The sequence below is a fragment of the Pezoporus flaviventris genome, unplaced genomic scaffold, assembly GCF_033815535.1.
Source record: "Pezoporus flaviventris isolate CSIRO_AGI_PZ_B2104156 unplaced genomic scaffold, CSIRO_AGI_Pfla_v1 ptg000036l, whole genome shotgun sequence".
Classification (NCBI taxonomy): Eukaryota; Metazoa; Chordata; class Aves; order Psittaciformes; family Psittacidae; genus Pezoporus; species Pezoporus flaviventris.
Genome location: NW_026892584.1, coordinates 44,309,934 through 44,330,430, shown reverse-complemented (window position 1 = coordinate 44,330,430; position 20,497 = coordinate 44,309,934). Strand labels below are relative to the sequence as shown.

The 20,497-nt window shown below is 46.6% G+C and overlaps 1 protein-coding gene and 1 long non-coding RNA gene across 5 annotated transcripts in view; both read left to right on the top strand.

Moving 5' to 3' along the window:
- The window catches only part of LOC133274672 (uncharacterized), a 28,111-nt gene extending 14,765 nt beyond the window's left edge, over nucleotides 1–13,346 (top strand). The window contains exons 3-4 of the long non-coding RNA XR_009745206.1: nucleotides 3,108–3,215; nucleotides 13,212–13,346. This is a non-coding gene — a long non-coding RNA (uncharacterized LOC133274672). The remainder of the gene's footprint in view (nucleotides 1–3,107; nucleotides 3,216–13,211) is intronic.
- A 4,823-nt stretch (nucleotides 13,347–18,169) lies between these two features.
- SYNE2 (spectrin repeat containing nuclear envelope protein 2) overlaps nucleotides 18,170–20,497 on the top strand; it is a 185,554-nt gene continuing 183,226 nt past the window's right edge. For all 4 annotated transcript variants that reach the window (XM_061464199.1, XM_061464198.1, XM_061464197.1 and 1 more), the window contains exon 1: nucleotides 18,170–18,315. The gene's annotated coding sequence lies outside the window, so the exon portion shown is untranslated. The remainder of the gene's footprint in view (nucleotides 18,316–20,497) is intronic.

The following is a 20,497-nucleotide window of genomic DNA, read 5'->3' as shown; positions in this document are numbered from 1 at the left end:
GATTAGTCCCCCTAAAATTTGTGTGTTTATCTCGTGTGTTACTGTGTTCTGCCTGAAAGAGCTGTTGGTGCAGCTTTTCATACCACTGAAGGGGACTTGGCAGGAGAGAGGTTTGTGGTTTCTCTCTAGCCATGTTTGTAATGGAAAATAAGAGTTAACTATATGAAAGGAAAAAATGTCTGAAATGAATGAAAAAGGCAAATCCTGAGCTCACCTGCCAAACTTAATATCTCTGAGGTCTGTGTCTACTCAACCCAGCTATATTTTACTTCCAATAAAACACTTGTTACTGAACATGGCCAAACTTAAAGAAAAACTAGGGGGGTGGTTGGTCTTTTTTAACACAGCTGTGGATTTATGACCCTCATCCTTCCCCCCACACTCTTCTGCACTCTAGTCAATGAGCCCCTCAGGGCTTTTCTCTTTTTAGACATTGAGTGCTCCTTGAAAAAGATACTGTCAATAGCCAGATATTTGCAGTGTTTAGGTGTGAGTAAAGATCTGTAGTTAAAAGGTTTAAGTGAAGTTAAAAACCAGAGTTAAATATCTGAAAAGGCAAACCCTGAGACCATGGTGAGTGAGACAATGCATTTCATTAAATAGTACACATCCTGTTTCTGGGTTATTAATTGGTTTATTCTGATAAATTACAAAAGTGTCTATCACAAAATCAGACACACTAGTAGTTTGCAAAGTTTCATACCTATACAGAAACATATCTGAGCAAATACGCTACTCAAAATCTAGAAGTAAGCTAGCTAGCTGTAACTAACTAGAAACTAACATTAGAAGGATAAAGATATTTCACTGTAAAAGTATGGGGAATTTAAGAGTTCAGCTGCTGAAGGATTAGCTTTCTTCTCTCTTCTCCACCAGTTTAATTGCTGCACTTAAGAGCAGATTCATTGTACTTGTAGTGACCTCGAAGAAAGAAAGAAAAAGTACCGGCTGGAAAAGCCACCTAGTGGTATAGAGAAATGCTTCCAAGCAGAAGCAGGAGGCTCTGAGTTCCGAAGAAAGATTTGTTCTCATACTGGACCAGTGTGCTGTGGCATACTATGAAGGCTGTTTGTTATTACTCATGGGAGCCTAGAATGTGTATTACACACAAACAGGAAATCCACAGACATATTAAATACTTTTTCCAAAGGACAGTACTACAAAACTTTATGTTGGATCATTGCCTGTTCTATATATGCAGTGTAAACTACAAAATCTCATTTAGAGCTATTTCAGAGAATTAAACAAGGATGAATGAGTTTGCCCCATTTTGCTTTTCACCTGTCCAAATAAATGGAGGAGTTACTACTGTCCGCAGCCCAGAAAGAGAAGAAAGCCTATAAAGCATCTGCATTATTTACTTTAATCTTCATTATGTCATTGCTTTAAAGCACAACTTAATGTGTTTGTAGCGCTAAGGAATAGCTTTGGTTAGCTGTAGCTCTTTTCTGGATTCCCATGGTTGCTTTTTTTGAGGGTAATTTCTGCATCTGTTGGAAAGAACTGGGAAAGACACACAATTTGGGAAAGCAGAAAATCAAGCAAAAGGCTGTAGGTGAGGCAGATTCAAGACAGCACATGATCAACACGTGAAAGTCTGCCTCTTAAGAAAGGCTGAGAGCAGTTGGCAAATGATTACAACAGCTCCATTCCTTCAGGACCCTTCATCTCAGCTCAGGCAGTGAAGAATGAAGGCATACCTCCTCTCAGCACATCAATGATTAAACCAGAGCCTTTGTAAATAGTAATAGAATGGGTGGCATGTTCTTATCTACGTAGTCAAAATGCAAAGTTACGACTCGTATGCTGGAGGCTTGGTTTTTACAATGTCAAGATCTTTGCAGCTTTGTGCTCATTCCATAGTGCTTTCTCAGTTGTAGATTCATCTGTGAATGCACAGATCAGGGAGTTTTGCAAACATGGAGGGATTAGCTCATACACGTATGCAGCTATGCATATTGCTTAACCAGACCTTATAGGGTTCTTCAGCCTGTGCTGGTTGTGAGTGGGGATGGAGGGAGGGAGAAAGGGACACCATGCCAAACTACAGCTGGGTTATTGACCTGTTAGGAATTGTGGGACTGTGCAAGCAAACAGACCTTACTGCAGACTGCCTGTGACATGTGCATCTAGCTCTGAGGATTAAGCAGCCCGAGTCACTGCCTACCTCTAATGTAAGGAGCCATGGTGTGGGAAAGGGGGGATGGCAAAGCCCTATAAAAGACTAATATGAAAGAGGGGTCTATAAGATGGAGCTTCTCTAGGTAAATGGATTTTATCTTCAGAATTGGAAGCTTAACAAGTCAAGTTAGGCAATTAGAGTAATTATCCCTAAATGTTTAATTACATAAATGCATAAAGTACACACACACCAGGCCTGAGGTTTACTACATGTTGTAAGTGCATAAATGTGCCAATCTGCGCATCAAATAAATCACAGCATTTATGAAAGTGCACCAATAGAACTGCATCTGCTGAGCTAAAGGACCAGTGAAGACATGCAGGAAAGTACTGGCATTGCCCCAGCTGACATCTCTCCTAGCTGGTAGCTAGGGATATCAGGCTGCAGGAGCAGGGAGCAAGGACAGCTAACCTTACAACTGGCTTGTGCACAATGGGACCTGCTTCAAGTCATGGGGTGTTGCTCTGAAGACATTAATTTCTTCTTTCTGTGGCAGTTGGCTACTGTAAGCCTTTGAGGCACCCTTAAGGCAGGTATGGCGTGGGCAGAGAGAAACCTAAACCAGGGGCATAGAAATCTGTGGCAGAAACCTGAGAAAGAAGTTCTGGAAATATGCCCAATTTGTAGGGTTGTGAGGAGCAGCATTCCCAGCTTGTGTGCACAGACATTACACATAGCATGGAGTAAATTAGTCATCTTTCCAGGTGAAGGTAGAGAAACCTGTGTGAGTGTGAGAAAGCACACGTAATCCTCCCAGGACACTCAAATTTGGTTCTTCCTGCTTATTAAAGGTAATGAGAATAGGAGGGTAATTTGGAGGATGTGGGGGTGTGTGTCAGAGTGCCTGAAAGTGCTAGCAATTACAGATGGACTCAGAGCTCCCATACGTCCCCTGCTTTTCTCTGGTTCTTTCTGTTTGCTAAAGATTTCCAGAAGTGTGGCAGCCAGAATCTCAGTGGACAATCTCCGTGACCACTTCCTGCATGTCAAGACATCCTGCATGACTGTAGAACCTGCATGCTGTGCTGCACATGTGTACAGCCTGTCCTCTGTTCTTCAGAAAACCTCAGCCACTGGGGCACGTTCAGTCCAGCTGCTTGATATATGTCCCAAATGGATTTAGGAGCATCACCCATGTGGGAATCACCATCATAAAAAATCTCACATGATGCTAGTATCCTTGAGTAAGACTGGTTACAGGCAGAGCCGCCTCATCTGGCACCTTTCCAAGCTTTAATAAAGGCTTTTAAAAGACACTGGGAAGTCACTGTGGTTTGCACTCTGGTCACTGTGGTGATGGTAAAGAGAAATGTGGAAATTTCACGAGCAGATACTCTGATGAAATTTCTGCAATAGCTTTTCCCAGTATGCCCAGATTCCCAAATCTCCTCCTGCATTGTATCACCAAAAAAGGTGATCAGTAGAAATTTAGCAGCCTTCTATTTACTTCAACAGGGGAAAAAGAAACCCAAACCTGTTACAGTAAGCTGTTACCATCTCACTGTTTTTCAGTGAAGTTTCTTTGCTGCCCTTCCACAGAGCAAGTTCTCATCCACAAATCCCTTCACTGACAAGGAGCACTCAGAGCTTTCAAACACTGTTTTGTGATTATCTGGTTGTCAACCTGCATAACACAGGCCAGCACATTTCACATGGTACTTCTGCACTGCATCCCTCATTTTTGTGGGGAGTTTTAAAAGATCACAAATGAGCCTGTTGAAATCAGTTGGGCTTAATACTGGAGTAAAGTTCTGCTTGGCAAGGACAGCAAGAATACAGGCACATAACCTATAAGAAGTTACTGATCCATAATAAACTACTGTTTGAGTAAGGATAGATTAAAGGGGGCTGCATCGTGGGGGTTGTGTATCTGCCTTTTTCTGTACAGCTCTGAATACACAACTGGGAAATAAACCCTCCTGCTTTCATTGCTTTCCTGCTTGTGCACTGGTTTGTGCTTTATGGGCACACAGTGGGGACAAAAATCATTAAATCAGTAAAAAAGAAGCGCTGCTGCCTGAGTCACCTTGAGTGGAGAGTAGAGGAGATTTCCCAAGTCTTGGCAACGAGTTCGGTTGTCTGTGTCAGTAACTCCTGTTGTGTGAAGGAAAGGGGAACCCCAAGTTTGCACACTGAATTATAACATTAATTGAGAAGAGGATCAGGACTTGAAGGTTTTTGATCAGTAACATTCAAAGTTGCCTGCAAGCTGCTGGGAGCTGTAAAACATAAGTGGGTATGCATAACACAGCAGCAGCTTTACCACCCTCCATACTCAGGCAGAGTGCAGTGCTGCTGTGCATGTTATCTGTTGTTGTGCATATGCCCCTAAGGTGGGCGCTGGTGTGCCTGGTCCCAGTGTTCAAAAAGAGAAAGTAAATACGTATATATGGTGGGTCTGAAATACTGACACTGTTCTGGCCAAAGAAGCAATGCTGGGAGTTGGTTTTCAGTCTCTAGACCTGGCATTGGAGGTGGTAAGATAATAGTACAAGGCAGTCAAATTCAGATGTGCTTGCATGTTTGATATCATAGAATCACAGAATGGTTTGGGTTGGCAGGGACCTTAAAGCTCATCCAGTTTCAGCCCCCTGCCATCGGCAGGGACACCTTCCACTAGACCAGGTTGCTCCAAGCCCTGTCCAGCCTGGCCATGGATGAGGCAGCCACAGCTTCTCTGGGCAACCTGTGCCAAAGCCTCACCACCCTTCATAGTGAAGAACTTATTTCCAATAATAATCTAAATCTACCCTGTTTCAGTCTGTACAGTCCACTTTGCTCTGAGCAGACACACCTCAGTGCTGGCAGGGATTACTTTCTGTCTTTCTCCAGCAGCTGCACATTTGCTTCAGCCAAGTTTCAAGTTAGGGTCCTAATAAAGCCTTAGCAAAACACCAAACTGCAAACACAAACAAAAGAGAGAAAAAAGGATACCAATAAGTAATGTGTAAAATCCTGTTGTATGACTGCAAGAACATAGGACACTGGGAACTGCTTGTGAAGACCACTTGCTTTAAAAGAAGCTATCCCAGTGGAAATCACTTCAGAAAAGTGCTCCTGCTTTCCAGTGTTTCTGTGTGCACCCACGGTGTGTGGATGAGGAGTCAACATCCCTCCATATCCAAGTCCTGCCATTCTTGCTGAGTCAGGCAGGGAGCCTTGCAGGGGGTGAAAGGGACATTGTGAGACACAAGACCCTTTATTCAGGGAGAAGTTTTATTGCCTATTCAATACACTCCCAGAGCAGAGAACATGAGAACATTTACCTTGAGATTTAGGTTGAACGCTACAGTAATCCCGAACAATCCCAGAGTTCTCTATTATTGTTAGGTTTTAAGGAACAAGCCTAAACTGAGGAATGCTTTAGTTCTCTGTGTAACTGAGCTCATTGTTTAAGGTCTTGATTAATTTTTCTCTTTGTCAAAAACTCATGCTGTTTGCAAAGTCTGTGGGACTGGGCAGCCCTGCCAATACTGCTTCACTGCCCCTCTCCCTGGGGAAGTCCTTGGAAGCCGCTTCTGACCCCATGTTGTCCTGTAGGCAAACTGGATCTTGCAGGAAGTTTAACCGACACAATCTGAAGACTATGCCCTGACATGCAACAGCTTTTTCCAAACAGGATATTTATGGGTAGACCTCATGCATTTTGAGTTGAAGAAGCAAAATAAACCTTAAATGCAGATCTCTCTCCTGGTTTTTCAGCTTCTCCTTACTGGCTTTGGTGGTAGAAGGTTTTTTTGGTAGCCTGCCATAGGCTCTCCCTCTTTAGTCTCACATTTATTTCTACACCATGGGAGGCTTATCATTCCCTTTAATATCTTTCTTATCAGTACTATAGAATGGGCTATAGCCTTTTCAGGTTTCTAGGGAAACAATTCCTCGTTTAACTTCTGATCCAACGTGTTGGCAAACCGTCCTTTAAAATCACAGAGAAGCAAGAGCTACAGGCACAACAATTCTCATTTCACGGTATCTCATGTCAGATATAACTGCGGAGGAGCAATACATAGCATGTGTCTCTATTTGGTGTTTACATAAACATGCAACATTAATCTCTCTAGTACAAAATAGGCAAAATATAGAGTTAAGATCGACAGTGAGATCCCTTCCTTCTGCTGCTTTAACCCTGCAGTTTTAAGTCTCGAACAAGAGGATTTGATTCCATGGTGCTTGAAATCGAATACAAAGCAACAGGGCTGGTCTTAGCGGTGGGTATCAGCTCCCCCCAGAAACTCGAGGTCATGTAACGTTTACAGATAATTGGGACAGACTTTCAGTTTTTGTTCGTTGTTGATGCCTTTCCACCCACTCGCAACAGTGGTGCTAAGTCCCCCTTGGAAAAATCCCTTCCAAACGCTCATTACTTGCTGCCTGCAGGATTAACTGCGATTTTCCCGTTAGCGTAAATAATGCGCTTCCCCGCTAGATGTCATTGTTGCTTCTGCAAATCACATCGGGTTTGATTAAAAGCATTTAATAAAGGTCCCTCATTTAGACAGGCCTTCACCACACTGAGGAGAGAGTCCCCTACCTGCTGGCAATGGGACGAAACGCTTTCTGTAAGAGTTCTGTACCAAAATGCTTTTGACTCCCCTGTCAAGATTTGTCATGTCAGTATGTGTCACCAGGAGCACACCTACTACCCCTGCGCCTGGTGCCGTGCTCCAAAAGCCCACTAAGATCATTGGAGTTGTCTAATTTTCTTTGCTTTGTTGGAAATAAGGCTGTTTGTAATTAAATATGACCCACAGCACCCCAGTTTCACACAGCCATAAAGTCCCTGTGGATTTCAGTGCCTGTATCCTGACAAGTTGCTCTGGTTTGAGGGTCCAGCAGCCAGCGCTGGCACGGGGCAGGGTCCTGGCTTCAGCAAGAGCCTGCTCTGCAGGAGCAGAAGAGTGTTTGTCATTTTAAATGTGTTCAGTTACCTGGTTAAGGATAGCTCAAGAAATTGACAACTGAAAAAGCAGGAAAACTTGTTTTCTCCCTTTTACGTAAGAAGACAGCTGAGAAAGAGAACTAGCACTTCTGGAACCTTGAGATCCAGAAAAAAATCTACATCCAGTTACAAAGAAAGCTTGTTTATTGAATAAATCAGTTTTAATCTTTTATAAAGTATGAGTTCTGTGTCTTGTATATATCCAGTACAGGTAGGATATCTTTATAGTAAAAATACATCTTTAAGCACTTGTTTACTCATTTTTAATTGCAACCTGACCTCCATCCAGTCTGACCCAAGTGAAAAATAATATTGTTAACAAAAAGCATCATTTGATATTTCTAATAGTTTTATTAAAAAGGTAATTAGGAATCTGAATAAATCCATATGGCATACATACTCACTTGAATAAGTAAAACCGACAGGTACCCTCCTGGTTAGTCACATCTAATTAATTCTAGCAGTTGTTGAAATCAATATTTCTTTAAAAATTGAAATAATCCTGGAGACTCAATGTAAAAAGAAAATAAAAATACCAGATAGGTTTTTAAAATTAAGATTTCCTGATTGCTGAACTCTGTCATTGTTAAAGTTCATCTTTTCAGTCCATCCCTGGAATATACTGTTAATTGTCTCTTCTAAATACAATGCACAGGAGGCAGTTACCCTTTTGCAGCTACATCTCTGGATTCAGCTTTTTCATTAAAAAAATTTCGAAGTCATCATGAAAATGAAGGATTGGTAGCATTGAAAATGAAAGGTTGATGGCATGAACCAAACATGAGCTATGAGCAACTTCTGTTTGTATTTCAGCTCTGGCCTTTTACCCCATTCCCATTTCACTTCTGGACTTGCCTGAAGTGAATAAGGAGAACTGAGCCAAATTATACAGTGAACTTTGTTATTAAAACAGCATGGGATAATACTTTGGACTTGAGAGAGATTTACATTTTGGTTTAGACCATGGTGGCAATGGAATAACGGCATCTCTGTGTCACACAGGGCTTTCTTTGGGCCTATCTGGCACTAGCAGATAAGTTGTTTCATTGCTCCAGCAAGTACATGCTCTCCCACATCCAGCCTACCTTTGTCTGCAGTACCAAGAGTTCAGTTTTGTCCTAAAAGATGTGTTCTGTTATAGAAATACAGTCCGTTCACGCACACCTACCTGCAGCTTGTTTGCATTGCTGGAATGACCTTGACCTGGCTTTTTGTTCCACGCTGGTGAAATATCTGGAGCCCTGCGCTGCACCTCGCTACACAAGTGAGTGCTGCCACATGGCAGGACAGTTCATCGCACATCTGTGTGTGAGCATCAGTGTCTGCCTGCTGGCTGGCACTGCAGGTCTTGCTGTAGACCAACTCTGCTTCAAGGTCATATTGGAGGGGTGGCTTTAGGGTACAGCTCAGTGCATCAAATGCTGTCAAATCCAGCTCCCCTGATCCCTCGCGGTGGTGCTTACTGGCACAGTGAGTCACAGTGTGCAACCAGCCCAGACAGAAGCTATTTTTAATTTCTGCAATGAACTGTTGGTTGCTTCAGCTCCCTGAAGGGCAAGATTGCTGTGTGGTCAGTGCCAGTGCTGCAGTCCTGCCCAGCCACACGTGTCATGGGGAGGGGAACAGGGACCCAGCCATCCACGCTGAGGCCTATGGGCAGGTAAATGGGTTCAGCCACATCAAAAAAAACCCATGCTTAAAATTACTACCTTTGCACTGCAGCTGTGATGACATGACCATGGGATGAACTTGTTCAGTATGCTCTTCTGATTGATCAGAAGCATCCCAAAAAGTACCTCCATGAAAGAGCAGAATAGAATATTTCAGCTGGAAAAGACCTACAGCCATCACCTAGTCCAACTGCCTGACCACTTCAGGGCTGACCGCAAGTTAAAACATGTAATTACAGGCATTGTCCAAATGCCTCTTAAATACTGATGGTCTTGGGGCATTAACTACCTCTCTAGGAAGCCTGTTCAGTGTTTGATCACCCTGTCAATAAGGAAAGGCTTCCTGCTAGTCTTCTGTTGGATCTCCTAGTTGAACTGACTCACCTTGGCAGCCTCTCATCACTAAATCTGGTGTAGGATGGAAGAAGAGGACACAGCTAGGGCGGCTCAGGATGTGATCACCCTACTGTGACTGCCCTGCTTAGGTCAGCGGAAACAAAATGCTGGGTCATGCTCACCTACGTGGACAGAGCTGCCAGAACCTGCAGCCTGCGCCCTGCCTGCCCCCCCCTTCTCTGATCGATCAGCCATGGACCCTTGCAGTGACTCCAACCACCCAACTGAAAACCAACTACATGCCTTTTTTCCTGACAATTCTGCAGCTGCATTGGCTCATTTAAGCTGGGATTTATGGCTCCCACATGCACCAGTCCTGGTGCAGAGATGTGAACAGCATCCGGCTAGAGGTGGTGGGGAAGGACAGAAATGCCTCTTGGAGCAGCAGCAAGGTTTTCTGTCAGCTGCCCTCCACCCAAGCTCTGGCCCTGCCAGGAGTTTATCATTCTTCACACTCAGGTTTCCCCCCTCCTTGACCTGCTCCTTCTCATCTCTGTGAGCTTCTGCTCTGCTGGGGACTCCTCTGCTCCTGTCTTCCTCTGGATGCTCACTGGGACCATCTTGCTCCAAGTCCACCAAACCCTGAGAAGCCTTAAGCATCAGTTCGACTAATTTAGGCTAGAACAGGTCCAACCTCCACCTGCCTCCATTAGGAACAAGCTCCTGCATGAGCGCCCATAATGAGTCTATTGGCTCTGACACCTCCAGGGATGTGCACAGGCTCCTTTTACCCCTTTTTCTGCTACTGGCAGTGATATGCCCCTTTGCCACAGGAGAGTCTTGGATTTTATGCACTGCAAATCCTAATAATAACAACCCCCAGAAGAACTGCAAGCATCACAACATTTCTGACCTGCAAGGCGTGCTTCTTTGACCTTTTTCCAGTGCAAGCAGTATACGACACATGATAATGTACTGCCCTGGCCTATATATCAGTGGATATTATCCAGAAATTAAAATTTGGAAAGAGCATTTATTTTGTTTCTGCAGAATAAGGGCCAGGGATTCACTGTACAGCAGATGCCCAGCAGCCCAAAGCTGGAGGGGGCAGCTGAGCACTCTGCTGCACACCAAGACCCAGTCTTGGTAGCTTGTATCCAAGTACGTGATCTGGGACTTTCTGCAGGACAAGTCCACGTCACGAGCAATTTAGGAGCAATAATGAGTGGAGTAACCCTGATTGGCAAAGGAGACAAGGGGTTATCACTGCCCTTCAAGGATGAGGGAGCCCAAAGCTGGCTGCAGGAGGTGCGATTGTTGGTCTCTGAGAGCTGGGCTTGCCTAGGGGCTGGCAGCCACTGTGGTGGGTGAGCTCACCCTGACAAGTTGGCTGTGGGGAGCAGCATCCCCAGGGTGGGAGAGGTGTGGGGAGAATGGGGGCTGTGGGGTCCCACCCCGGGGCCCTGCAGGGCCTGGGATGTGATGACAGCAGTGCTGCACTGATCCTAGTAATTTAACCCCACCTTTGTTCTGCTACCAGCTCTTTTTGTGGTCATTTTCCTTTCCTTTGTTTGAGGTGCGTGGTGACTGCTGACAGCCCACAGCTCCATGGCTGGGCTAAGTGCAAAACAGTGTTTTTTTCCCCTGCCAATTGCAAGCAAGGTGTTCTGCAGTCAGCCCCGGGCAGAGGAAGTGCAAGCAAACCTGTGACCAGTACTAACAAGTGGCTGGTGGCTGCCCCCATGTGAGGGGCTGGTGGTACATACACTGCTGCAGAGCAGAAGGTCCCCCAGCACCCGGCACTGGTGCCTTCATAGCCAAAAATAGCTGGGCCTGTTGCAGAAGAGGAATACTGCCAGGGAGCAGGGGCCACATTTCAAGGGACAGTCTGTCACACAGAAAACACAACAGCATCTTATTTAGCATGCATTTCCCTTGGTTTCAGGAAAACTATTTACAAATAAATACCAGATATTTTGCTCAGCATAAGAGGAGTTGGCTAAAATCCTGCTGTGCAGCTGCACAAGTGTTTGGTAGCTCAGGATCCTCACACTGTTTTTAAGGGAGAAGACGTGTCACCTAATGCTGCTTTTAAAATAGACCAGTGTATAAATGAAAGAGCACTTTAAGGACTCTGGGTGTTGCAGGACAGCGAACAATATGGGAGCTGTCCCCACACAAATTATAGCAGATGACAGTTTACCAAATATACCTGAAGTGCCAAAACAAACAGCAGTAAACACCAAAACAAGAGGTCACTGAAGCCTGTCTTCCATGCACCACAACTTTTCTTTCTGATCTGCAAGGTATTTTCTATTATAGAGTGTATGCAAGTGTCTGCTGGGGAGATGGATTCCCCCCTTGGAAAACACTATCAGTTGTGCCTTCTAGGGACAGTGCAATATCTCATTATAGTCCCTACCTATCCCTGTGACCAAAAAAGTCACAGTCACCCACAAAATCTTACACTGAAGACAACAATATTAAATGGGCAAGGACTGAGACTTTCGAGCTAGAGACCATTATAAATTGGAAAATAATAAAGGCAATGAAAAGTTAATTGTATCTCTTGCCCTGAAGTACATTTCAGATCCTGTCTGCTTTCCAGGCTTGTGCATAAATATGCATAATTCTGCATCTTTAATTGAAATATGTATTCAGCTTAGCTGTCTTTCTGATGACAGCTCAGTGGAGTTACACTGTTAATAATCGTAACAGTTATTCAGTGGTATTGCAGTCCTGCTATGAGAGCTGAGCCATGCTCTAAGAATATAGAAACCTCGAATCAAAATATATTCCCAGCCCAAGAGCTGAAATCCAATCATAAATTACATAGTAAAAAACCCTTTTCTTTCCTTTGTATGAAAATATCAGCCTAAGGGAGTCAGGAACCCACATCAAACTGAAACTCTTAGAAACCATAAATTTAATTCCCTCGGTCCTTCTTGCAAAGCCCGGCCAACTGCGTCAGCACTAAAATAATTATTTTAGTGGGATTCTTACATAGGCCCCTGCACAGGTCTCATCCCAAGTAAAAGCAGTACAGATCAGGGCAGTATCCAGGCAGGCTCATGTTCGCCTGAGCCTTGCAGACAAAATCCTGAACTCAAATGCATGGAAGATTGCTGTTGCTAATCTTATTTCACAGGAAAAAAAACATGTACTTCAACCAGCATCTGGCAAGATACAAGCTGTTAACTTCTGACTTAGAAGAAATGTTGTATGCATAAACTTCATTGGCTGGTGAAGTTTCTGGAACTACCTTTTTCCTTTACAATTTTGAAGATGCAGCCTGAATTCCCCTTTCTGTGCTATCAATCACTGCCCAGTGGCAACAGAGCTGTAGACATTTCATAGGCCACAAAACCAGAATGGGCTTAATCCTCTTCTCACACTAGATTTACATTTGTGTTACTGTTAGTAAAGTTTGCAGCAAAGATGTTGACAGGGCTGAGGGCTGGCTGGGGTCCAAGGGCACTAATTTTTAAAGGTGGTGATCAGGATTAGTAAACCCTGCTTCCAAAAGAAGCCTTAGCCCCACTTCCTACCCTCAAGAGCTTTTTTGTTCTCAATTTAATCATCATTAAGAATTGGCTGTAGCCACCCAAGACATGTATGTGTTGCAGTGGAAGCAGAGGCAAATCAAACCCCTGCTGCCTGAGAGCTGCTGGAGGGAGCCCTACTCTGATGATGGAGGTGTGAGAAGGGTGCCCTGCATAGTGTGAGCGGGAGGCACATGCTGATGTTGTTTCTGTAGTCCTCAGCCCAGGTGTCCTAGAACTATCAAGACCTGCAACTACGGAGAAAGAGGCTTTTCCTGGAGGTGGCAAGGAAAGGGAAAAGGCTGTCAGGAGATTAAAATAGCCTCTGCTTAAAGTGAAACTACTGTAGGTCTTGGCTGAGCCTAAATAAAAGGGCTTCAGAAGTGAGAGGAGGCCATCAACTAAAACAGTGCATAAGACCTTGGGTGCCTTTTGCTGTCCAGTTCTGCTTTACAAGCACTGGGGCTTGCAGATGGCCTATTGGAGCTATTTTGCAAAGAAGCTGCTTACCAGTGGCTGTCATTTCCTTGTATATCCTGCAGGTTTCTGAATCCAGACCTGGCATTTGACACCTATGCCCTGCTTTTCCAGCTTCTGCTATGGTCACCTGAATAGTGTTTCTTGGCAGGCTCCTCTCACCCAGCTTCTGAAAAATAGAGCCAAAACTGAGATGCTAAACTGGTGGTGGGTACAGTGTGCCTGGAAGGTATCAGTCCACCTCGGAGCATGAGGGTAAGTGGATAGGACCAGTGTGATCTCGACCGCAGCCTCGTCACAGTGCTCTTACAAATACACTGCAGTACAAGTGCTGCAGCAGCGACAGTCTAAGGATAGGAGAGGTGATATTTTTTATTAGAATGGCTAATGTAAGTGAAAAAAAGTGGTTAAACTTCTGGGTTTAAGATAAGAGGATTCTGAGCCCAAAACCTTTGTGAGTTTAGCGATGAGATCTTGCTAAGGTCTAAAGGTCCATAAGACCATGACCCAGTCTTATCAGGAGCCTAACAGATTCATAGAACAGTCTGCTAAGCCCACAAAGCCCATCAGGAATGCAAGGCTTCAGGTGGGATCCAAAAAGGCACTTTAGCAGCTGATGCAAGAGGTGGACAGGTTGGAGGTTCCTCAAGTAGAAACAAGTGATCCAAGAGATTCCACTTAGCTGGTTTTGAGGGCTGGGAGAGCTCAGCTTTGAATTTTGATTTTCAGGGTGGAACCTGAAGTTACATCTCTTTGTGTAACAAACTTACTTTGCACCTAACTAAGAAAGTGGGGCACTTTGGAAGATGGGAAAATGTAGACTGGAAACCTTTATTCATGTACAGTGCCAGCATTATAAATGCAGCAGAATGAGCCCTGCCCGGTTCAGATTGCAGATGCCTGTCTTCAGGAGACACTTCGCATGAGCGGAGGCCGATGCCTCTGCTCTGAAAGATTTTGGGGTTCACATCAAACTGTCAGTTCAACATTAAGATAGCTACCCCCTTGAAACACCCCACTTATGCAATGCTGTACAGGAAGATGTAAGTGTAGGCTCATGGATGCTGCTGTAAGGTTCAGTCACTAATTTGTCAGTGTAGAAGTCTTCAGGGGAGAAAGGGAACTGAAGAAAAGGTTAGGATATTTACTTTGAGAAGTGTAGATTTACTAATTATGAACCTATTCCAGGAGATTTACTACAGATTTGCTGTGACTTCAGTGTTAATAACCTGTTTTTCAATTTTGGAGCTCTGCTGCTGTCCTTAAATTAGCCCATGACCTAACAAAAGCATTTAAGCATGTACAGCTTTAGTCATCTACATGTTTCCACTGACTTCAGCAGGAAAGATCAGGTGTTAAAGGCAGCATCCATGCCTAAGTGGTCTGTCTGCTGGATTGCCATCTTACGCACTGGAGACAGTGTCATACGTAATGTTTAGATTAAATGGGAGGAGAAGAGTGAGCATTTCTAACATGACTACAGTCAGATTTCCTTCTATGTTTTGCACAGGAAAATAGTATGCAAATGCTGCACATGCCTACATGGATTCAACCTTTCTTTCCTCTTTTTTGGTGTCTCCAGTTCTGACAAACAAGTTGCCTGTGACTGCTGAAGAGAAATTCTCCCTGAGGTTTTGGGCCATGGGGAGAGGCACTGCGGATTTAGGCAGACCCCTGTTTGCCTGCTTCTGGCTACACTTTCCTACTCTAACACTCTTCCTCCAGTTGCACAGTGGAGATGAGGTGATTTGTGCTTGGGAACTGAGCCAAAATAACTCAGGTGGGGAGTGCGCCGCTTTTTTAAAGAAGCCTCCCGGTCTGTTTCACGACACAATGGCACAAAGAGCTGCACCCGCACAGTGAAGGAGCATAACCCAACCACTCCATCAAAGTGCTGCTACCAAAAATGATGTCTGCAAAACCACAGCCTTGTTGTCTTATTTTCTTATTTCCTTATTTCCTGTGCCAGCAGCATGGAAGGTGGAAGAGTCCAAACGTGAGTTCCTACTCTCACCCCTCCCTCTCTTTCCCAATCCTTCTCTCTCCTGTGAGGGATGGGGTGAGTAGAAAACAGCTGAGCATGGAGGCTGATGTTTCTGGCATGGCACAGATGCCTTGTTCTTTTGCTGTATCATCCTGTTCCCAGCTCCAGCTTGTGCTGTGCATTCCTGTCCTTGTGCTGGACCCTGCTGCCCCCTAGTCATGCTGACTAGTGTATGTCCACACTGCAATCAAATCCTGGGAGCAATCCAGCTGAAAACAAGTATTCTTCTTCCAGGCTAATTTTTCTTCTGGCTTCCAGCTCCCCTGTGCAAGCATGGCACAGGGCGATGCACACAGGGAAAGAGGAGAGTCACTAGGCCAAAGGTTTGTAGCAGACTACAGAGCAAACATGACTTGAAGTATCCAAACAAACTCGGTTTACACAGCCATCACTACCTTTCACAGTTAACACTATCCAGTGGACTTGGGGCATTTGATCTCCCTCCAATGCTGGAATCTAATAGTGCAAATTCTGCATTACAAAAGGAATATCCTACCACAAAGCTCATGCCGTTCACCCACGTGGGGTCTGCAAGTGTGAGCGACTTGGATGCCTTGTACGAGAGATACCCAGCTTCGAGTTTGCTGCCAAAGGTGGTGTGGGAAGGCTGGGGCAAGACACACTGCTTAACTGACCATACATGTGTTGAGGAGTCACATGGGAATTGTGAGGGTCTCTCATCCTCACCAGAGTTATCTTCAAATTGTTGGTCATAGCTTGCACTGCTGCTCTGCAAGTCTTTCCCCCAGTGCGCCATGTATCCATGCAGGCATCTTGTTCTGGACACCCGTGGGCAGTAGGCGAGAGCCCTGCTCACACAACTTTCATCTGTTCACCTTCCACAAAGGCTGACCCCATGGCAGTCACTTGCTAGCTTTGCTGACAGCACCCATATACCTTTCAAGGCATTAGTCTGAGCTCAGGGCTTTAGCAGCTCCTAGCTGGAAGGCTGTGTGTAAAAAGAGATGAAAGTGAATTTTCAGAGTGCCAGGCTGTACTAAGTAATCAAGAGCCAAGAAATATGTATGTAAAGTAGGCATATGTGACTTAATTCTACCTTTGTGTCATGCACCTATTTTAAATAGTATTACTATGTAATTGCTTGCATTATGCCTGTCCAATAATACCATTTAGTGTTAGTAATACTTAGTGTCGTATCTTCAAAGTGGTTTACAAGGTAGTTATGAAATGCATAATTTAAGTGAAAACAAGCACCTTGGGGTGGGACCTGTGCTGGTGTTTGACAAAGCCTGGCAGGTGCCTGCAGTGCTGTGTAGCTCTGTGATACATAGCAGGGTTAAACTGGTGAGAGGAGCATGGAGTGACAGTGCAGGTGGTGTTCTTCAAGGCAGAAAAGTTCAAGACTCCATGAGACTTCTTCTGAATTTGATGGCAGGTGGAAGAGATTCAGATGATCAAGAGGGGTTTGAAATAATTCTTCAAGTAATAGAGCTTGGGTTTGAAACTGCATCTTCTTCTTTCTTAAACAGACTGAAATCTGGCAGTCAAAAGTACTGTATCAGTCAGAAACGCTTGTTTCGCTTCAAGGACATGTTAAAGCAGCCGTAACACAGAAGTTAGGAGACTACAGCACAGCTTGAATGCAGTCCTTTGCCTTCAACCATGTCCATGGAGTATTGAAAACAACTGTGTCAGAATACAAACACTAATTAATCCTCAATAAAACAGGTAAACAAAGTACACAAAGAGCACTCACAGGTCAATTTGCTGCAAGGACAGCATGAATTGCTGCAGGTGTTTTCCAACTCAGGGCAATCCTGACCAGCTTTGACAGATGTGTCCTTGTTCTTGGGCTCCAGCTGAAATAACACTCAAAAAGGTGCAGGGGTCACTTTTGCCTGGAGAAGAAAAATTTCCTTACATAAAATCTGGGCTCCAAATCTGGCAGAGTTTCTTCAGACACATCTGTGGGTAAAAGCTTGAGCAAGTAAGTGTATTTGGCTTTGTAGCCTTCAAATACAGGACCTCAGTTCCACGTTTAAGTCAATGTTTTATCAGCACAGGTGGAGGAGAAATATGATGTATTAGCACTGGCAGGAAGCAGCTTTTGGTAAGTTCCAGTTTTCTTTGGATAGCCAGTAAACCTCTGCGTAGGTAAAGCAAACCTCAATCTCAGTATTTGTGTCCTCTCACTTTGTTACAGCCAAAAATTATCCAGTATCAAATGGAGCCAATCTAATAAATTCCTTCTTTCTCCAAAACCCTTCCTCTGAAGTTCTGAAGAGCCCCTGATTTGCTCCATGTTCACATACCTGGTCCCCATCTAGAGTTCTGGCTGGGCAAGTCCAGGTGATACTGTCCCTAAAACTGAGGGAGGTCTGAATCTTGGAAGAGGAGGGAAAGTGCTCATGCCTGGGATGCGTGCGTAAGCTGGAGGGAGCCGGGCCTGAGGAGAGCTATGGTCGCTGTGTAGGAACCAGAGAGGTCTCCAATTTGTACCCACTTATATTCCATACCTTCTAAATCTGATTCAGGGGTGCTGCAGATTTGCGAAGTATTTTATTTCTTTATATCACCAGGGACCCCAAATCTTCCCAGCCCATAAACCGATTCTTAACACACTCTGTGGACCTGCCTGGCTGTTCCCAGGGGGTGGGAGCAGCGGCACCGTCCCGATTAGCGCTGGGAGGGAAAACACCTGGAACTCCCAGCATGAAACCCAAGCCTGAGGACATGCGTGCCTGGGGAGCCGGGGGTCCTCCCCTTTCTCTCGCTGGGGCACCCCACGGAACACGCACGGCAGCCGGTTACTGGGGGGTTCTGGCAGGGAACTGCCGCCCCAGGGTAGGGAGCAAAGCCGCGGCAGCTCCTGCCTGCCTCAGATCTGGGTGCGGGGCTCAGAGCCCGCCCCGCTGATCCCCATCCGGCAGGACGGGCCCTCCCGCGGCAGCGGCGGGAGGCGGAGCGCGGCCGGCCCGGGCTGGACTGGGCTGGGCTGCGGGGGCCGCAGCCGCGCCGTCTTCCCGCCCGCGGGCGGTGAGCGCGCTCGCTCGCTGGCAGTGGTCGGGGCGGGGAGCGGCCGGTCCCTCCTCCTCCTCCTCCTCCCAACCGCCCGCTCGCCCTCGCCACCCGCGCCCGCCGCCGATGCCGGGACTGCGCCCGCGGTGAGTCTGCCCGCCCGCGGGAAGTTGCTGCGCGGCCCGGCCGCGTCTCTGTCCGGGGAGCGGCTGCTCTGCCCGCCCCAGCCTCAGCCCCGGCCCCGGCCCCACCGGTGCCGCCTCCCGCCTGGCCCCGCTCCCCTCTGCTGCTCCGCCGCGCCGGTACCTGCCGCTCTTTGTTCCCCGCCGCCTCCTTTGTTCCCTCGGTGCCGGCGTCACCTTCGGCACCGCCCGTGCCCTGCGGGACCCCGCTCCCAGAGCAGCTCCATGTTGTCCCCCCGGCCCGGCTGCCCCCCCAGCCCTTTTGCTGGGGACAGGGGGAAACGGAACGAGGCAGCGGCGGCAATTCTCTTGGCGGAGGGGGGGCAGAGCGGCGGGGCTCTACCGGCGGCGGGAGCGGGTCCTGTGGGTCCTCCGCCGCGCCCTGCCTCCCCGGAGCGGTGTCCGGCTCTGCGGGACAGTTTCCCCCGCTGAAAGCCAGAGTGGGCTCGTTGTGGGTGACGGGGAGCGCGCAGGTAAACGGGGCTGTCCTGCACCTCCCGTCCTGGGCAGGTGCCATGGATCGTCGCTTATAAAGTCGCTGTTTCTTGGGTTATGCCTGTGAAAACTGGTGGGGGATACTTTTCGGGCAAAGTTTTCGGTAAAAGGAGTGACTGCTTTCCTGCGAAAGCCACAGGAGGTACAAGCGCAGGGAGGCTTTTCTTCAGCCGCTGTATTTATGAGCCCGAAGTCGCTGCTGCTGCTTCTGCCCTGGATAGAATATGTCCTGCTGAGGGTTCACGCTCGCTGTTCTCACTGCATGTGGGCTTCTTTCTCTTCCCCGCCTTGTGAGCCGGCTTGCCTCCTGCCTTCCCTCCCTTCCCTCTCACAAGGGCTCCTGGCAGCCTCCCGTTTCCTCTCAGAGCAGTTATTACGGATCTGTGTTACTGCAGCTCAGGGCGCTGCTGCATGTAGGGCTCTCGGTCTGTAACTTGGTGCTCACTTTGTGTCAGGTGCTGCCTGTGTAAGGATTTAAGAGCAGGCGCGCTGTCCTCCTTTCACCTCCATGACTAAAGCCAGGCTCAGTGCTCTGCCTGTCCCCTCAAAACAGGGTTGTTGTTGTTCTCTGTTTTGCCCGAGAGCTGCTGGAGGAGTTGGGAGGTAGAGCAGGTTCATGCTAAAGTTACTCAAAATGTACAGAGAAAAAACTTGGAGCAAGTTTGTTTGAGTTTCTCCCAGCCTGTGTCAGATCAGCCACCGTGTTCCACTCACACCTCCACTTCCCTCTGTCAGGGTGCCTCATGTCCTTCTCTCCCTCTCTTTCCATCATTTCCATGTTTTCCTCCCTGTCAGCTTTCAGGATGATCTCCCATCACAGGGCAGACAGACCAAGACGTGAGTGCCATGTGCAGGATCTTAGCTCATCATGGTGGCTATTGGCCAAGCTGACAAAACTGTATCTTGGCGGGCACATTTGTTTACACCTCTGTTCAAAACGCAGTTTCTGCAGGGGTCACATACGCGGCCTCTGGTGCCTGGTGAGCTGAGTTGTGGCCTTCAGCTCCTACTGGGGTGGCTTTACAGCTCTGAGAAGGAGCACGGTGGCGGCTGGTAGTGCTGCCCACAATAGCAGTATCCACCACCCCACAGGCGCACAGGCAGGCACCTCACAGTGAAATCAGGGCAGCCTAAATAATTGATTTCTGATGCAGAACAAGGCATGGCATAGCAGGAGAGGACGGGGTAGTGTGGAGCAAGTGTGAGGCAGTAGGGGAGCAGAAGCCTTGGCATCTGCAAGCAATGGCAGCAAGGATCTGCTGAAGCTGAGAAGGATGAGCAGTGACACCTGGGAACTTGGAGGGGTGGTGAAACATCAGCAGTGACCCGAATCAACGTTTTGCCCTGTACTGCTGTGTACTATGGTGAAGTTTGGGCCCCCCTTGTGCAGGGTGCTGTACAAACGTGTATTCAGAAGAGTATACATGGTGTTTGTTCTTCCCTTCATAACACAAGGTAATGAACGATAATTGCCTTTTTACCCTAGTTATCAATAAAAACGTATAGTAAAGTTCCTTTATTTAAACAGTTCTTTACAGATGAGTTCAGGAAACTGTATTTTAAGTGCTGTTGGTGTCATACCGTGCTAAAAGTTGAGCATGATGGTTTAAGAGGGGCAAAGGAACTTATTTTTCACCAGTTAAATCTGAAC